This window comes from Primulina tabacum, chromosome 7 (assembly GCF_025594145.1).
Source record: "Primulina tabacum isolate GXHZ01 chromosome 7, ASM2559414v2, whole genome shotgun sequence".
Taxonomy (NCBI): domain Eukaryota; kingdom Viridiplantae; phylum Streptophyta; class Magnoliopsida; order Lamiales; family Gesneriaceae; genus Primulina; species Primulina tabacum.
The window spans coordinates 13,039,804-13,045,078 of record NC_134556.1 but is presented as its reverse complement, the minus strand read 5'-3'; positions in this window follow the sequence as shown (position 1 = coordinate 13,045,078).

Genomic DNA, 5,275 nt, shown 5'->3' with positions numbered 1-5,275 from the left:
CTGGCTCTAGGCTGGGATTGTGCAGATGGTGGCTGGAATGAATGGACAGACGAAGATTGCCTCTCAGGCTGAGTCACTGATGCTGATGACCCTGCACTCTGAAATCTCTGGGCACCTCTCTGGGGACAAACTCTGGCAAAGTGTCTCTGTTGCCTGCATATGTTACATCTGCCCATCACTCCCTGACACTCCTCTGTGGCATGTCGGCCTCCACAAGTAGTGCAATACACACATGTCACATCTATACTCTGGCCAGGACCTCTCTGTCTTGACCCACTAGAGCTCGATGAACTGCTCCCTGCTCTCTTGAACTGCTTACTCTTAGCCTTCAAAGAATCTTTCTTCCCACTACTACTGATTCCACTATCAAACCGAGGAGGAGGTGGTGGAAATTGTGTGGCGAACGGTGGCGGTCTCTGACCCTGAACACTATAGGAAGCTCCTCGCTGCCTAATCAAGCCAGCCTCTGCTCCCTTCGCTCGATTCAACGCCTCAGAAAAAGTTTTGGGTCGCCCCGTGTTCACTAGGGTAAAGATGTCCGGATTCAAGCCATTTATGAACTGATCGGCCACTGCCTCATCATTCCCTGCTACGTGAGGTGCAAATCGAAGTAAGGACGAGAATTTGGCAACATACTCCTCTATGTTCCACTGGCCCTGTCTCAAGTAGGCTAACTCGGCCCCTTTGTCTTTTCGGTATGACACTGGAAAGAAACGTTGATAAAATTCATCTTTAAAGACTTTTCAAGTAATATCAATACCTCGATGTTCTAAGGCTCGTTTTGCTGTTAGCCACCAACTCTTGGCCACTTCTTGCAATTGATACCCAATTAGCTTTACTCTACGTTCATCTGTATAGGCAAGTGATTCAAATAACATCTCTATATCATCCAACCAGCTTTCGCACTCCACTGCATTTTCTGTGCCCTTCAAGGTAGGTGGATGGAATGATTGAAATCTCTTCAACAAAGTCTCCATCGGTGTCGCAGTAACATCCATCTGAGTACCTGACGTACTACCCTGTTCTAGCACTTGTCTTGCAGCTGGTTGCGGTATCCTTCTAGGCGGCATATATGATTATCAAACAGATTAGGATACAATCTATACAATCTGTCTCAGCCCTCCTCTGATCCAGAATCGGTTCTGATTCAGTCTTTACAAGCATATGTTGTAAATCAACTCAGATACAATACAACATATAATAGGGAAAGCATTAAATCATGCTAGCACATCAAAAGCAAGGAAGAAGATTCGATCTACCCTGCTCATTCTATTCTATCTCAGTCTACAGAACCTACTGCTCTGATACCACCTGTTGTGGGGACCCGGGCTCTAACTCAATTCTTTTTGTGATTAATTGGATCTTTATTCAATATGTGGGTCAAATTTTCGCTTTTTAACATTAATTCAAATGTACACTAAACATAATATCTTTCTTTATTTAATTACAACGCATATAATATACATGTCATGTCTTATTCATATTCTACAAACCAGTAATTAAATACAGTCCATATCAAAAGTACAACTACTAGTTCATCTGCTGCGCCCGTGATCACCACGCTATGTCCATCTCTCATCTCTGACGTGACCCAGATCCTGCCCCACCTGTTGTTATGCACACATCTGTACATAACAACAGCCGGAAACTCCGGTGAGAACAAATCCCAGTATAAAACATGTATACATGCTGATACGAAATCATAAATCATGCATGAAAGCAATAACAATGGCTCCATAGTCTATGAAACCGATCTATCTAAACATGCAATTCAAATCAAATCATATCTTGACTCGAATCGACTCTACCTAGGGATCCCGGTGTGAATAAGACGTCACTCTCTGTCACCTACCCTCCCAATCGGGGTAACTGTACGTCTTATTCCTAGACTTCGGTCAAGTTTGTATCGAATGTCTGCAATCGGAGTGAATCTGATCCGAAGCGTCGATACCACCGAACATCTAGTTTGGCAAGTCTGCCAATGGCTCTCCTATCTCAAAGGCTTGAATATAAATCTATAAACAAATCACAATCATATCAAAAGATAAACAATAATTCTAGTATGTGATTTTGTTGGGAAACTCAAATTGAAATCTCATTTGAGTTGTGTCTTCCCCAAACAAAACATGCATTATACCTTTCGTCGAACAATCGGTCGTAGTCGAAGTCTCGATGTCGAATCTGTCAATATCAATCTGAAATGACACATTCAAGATGCATTCTATTAATTTCTAACTCAATTCAATAGACATACGGATCAATATTCAATCTCGGTACATTTCCACGGCATAACAGCGTAATCTTGCGATACCGGTCATCTCAAACATCAATAATCATAACAATAACTCATAATCATTCAGAACTGAAATCGGATTAACGTTTGGATGTAAAATTCTTGTACAAACTAGCTTCAAAAGTGAAAGAACCTTCCTTTTCCTAGATCCCTTCTCCCTCTCGATTCTCAGCTGTCCAGGAGAGGAAATGAAGACACATAATATATATATATATTGCATGTTGAGGGGCAAGTGTCATATTTTCCAAGTAACACGCATGACCGCGGGTGCGGTAGTTCAGGAACCGCGGGTGCGCTCAGGCTTCAGCGGTCCATTCAACTTTGCATAAACGTCGACCGCGGGTGCGCTACATATAAGGCCGCGGGTGCGGTGTCATCAACGCGGGTGCGGTTACGTTTGGACCGCGGGTGCGGTGTCATTTCTGTAAATACTTTCCAACTCTCTGTCCATCAACCGCGGGTGCACTCCTTCTTGGACCGCGGGTGCGGTGACCCTACTGTCAAAATAGTTAACTTTCTGTCCATGCACCACGGGTGCGGTGCTTCTCTAAGCGCGGGTGCGGTCTCTTCCTTCAAGCAACACTTCATCTTTTCATTTTATCCACATACAATCTAGGGCATTACATTTTTCGCCCTCTTAGATATTAGTTCGTCCTCGAACGTGAAATCAATTAATCAAAGTATGTGCGTACAGCAGTAAAGTCAAAAGCTGAATAAATACTCACATCATGATAATAACTCGGGATATTTCTGTTTCATATCTGCTTCTGTCTCCCAAGTCGCTTCCTCGGTGCAATGACGACTCCACTGGACTTTCAATAGTGGAATAGTCTTCGTTCTGAGCTGTTTTTCTTTCCGATCAAGAATCTGTATCGGTTGTTCAGTATAACTCAAAGTCTGATCAAGCTCAGCTTCGTCAGGTTGAATGATATGAGAATAATCTGGCATGTATCTACGTAGCATCGATACATGAAAAACATCATGTATCCCGGATAGAGACGGAGGAAGAGCCAATCGATATGCTCGATCGCCAATCTTTTCAAGAATCTCGTATGGACCGATGTATCTAGGAGACAGTTTCCCCTGTTTGCCAAATCTGAAAACGCCTCTGAAAGGAGAAATCTTCAACAATACTCTGTCTCCCTGTTCAAATACTAACGGTCTACGTCTTATATTGGCATACTTGGCCTGTCTATCCTGTGCCGTCTTCATTCTTTTCTGAATGATCTTCACCTTCTCAGTCATTTCCCGAATTATATCAGGCCCAAGTTCTGATACTTCAGATATATCATCCCAATATAGAGGAGATCTGCACTTCTTGCCATACAATGCTTCAAACGGTGCCATCTCTATACTCGTTTGGTAGCTGTTGTTGTATGAGAATTCACACAGTGGTAGTGAATCTTGCCAACTAGTGCCGAATTCTAGCACTACAGCCCTCAACATATCCTCTAAAGTCTGGATAGTCCGCTCTGACTGTCCATCAGTCTGGGGATGATAAGCAGTACTCAGGTGTAATGTCGTACCTAGAGTCTGCTGCAAACTGTGCCAAAAGTGAGAAGTGAATCGTGGATCACAATCTGATACGATAGACTTCGACACACCATGTAATCTAACTACCTCTCTGACATACAATTCTGCCATCTGATCGTGTCGATATGTCATTCTGTATGGAATAAAACACGCTGATTTGGTCAATCTGTCAATAATGACCCAAATTGCATCACAGCCCCGGGATGATCGAGGTAATTTCGTCACGAAATCCATAAAAATGTGATCCCATTTCCAATCAGGAATAGACAAACTCTGAAGTAAACCTCCGGGCTTCTTTCTTTCGGCCTTCACCTGTTGGCAATTTAAGCACTTAGACACATATTCGGCAATATATGATTTCATCTGTTTCCACCAGAACTGTGTCTTCAAGTCGTTGTACATCTTTCTGCCACCAGGGTGAATGCTGAACCGACTACAGTGTGCTGCTGAAAATATTTGTTGTTTCAACTCTGAAGCATCTGGCACTACAATACGGTTATTCACATACAGGACAAAATCATGTATCTGATATTCAGACTGATGTCCTTATCTGACCATCTGAATTGACTGCTGTATATTTTGATCTGTTCTTTGTGCCTCTCTAATCCTCATAATCAAATCTAGCTCAACTTGAATCGAAGCAAGTCTCAGCGGTCTACTATCTGTGTCAAATGCTAAACCAGACAAACAACAATCTTCAACTAGATTCGAAACACCTATCGTCGATAAGGATAGGGCACAAACCTTTCGACTCAAGGCATCTGCTGTTGCATTTGACTTTCCAGGATAGTACTTGATCTCGCAATCAAAATCTTTCAGTAGATCAAGCCATCTACGCTGTCTCATGTTCAACTCTGACTGAGAAAACAGATATTTCAGGGTTTTATGGTCAGAGTAAATCTCAAATTTCTCACCATAAAGATAATGACCCCAGATCTTCAAGGCAAATACGATAGCCGCCAATTCAAGATCATGAATGGGGTATCGAATCTCGTGTGGCTTCCAGCTGTCTCAGCCAAAACTCACACTTTGACAGTTTCGCATATAATCTTTCATTTCTCAATGTTTGCAACACAATTTTCAAATGATTGGCATGCTCATCCAAATTCTTAGAGTACACCAAAATATCATCAATAAAAACAATTACAAATTCATCTAAATACCTCTGAAAGACACGGTTCTTTAGTCTCATAAACACCGCTGGAGCATTCGTTAAACCAAAAGGCATGACAATAAATTCGTAATGTCCATACCTGCTTCGAAATGCTTTCTTTGGTATATCAATATCTCGTACTCGCAGCTGGTGATATCCAGATCTCAGATCAATCTTGGAATAGATAGATGATCCCTGCAACTGATCAAATAAATCGTCGATACGAGGCAAAAGATATTTGTTCTTTATCGTTGCCTTGTTCAGCTGCCTGTAATCTATACACAATCTCATAGAAC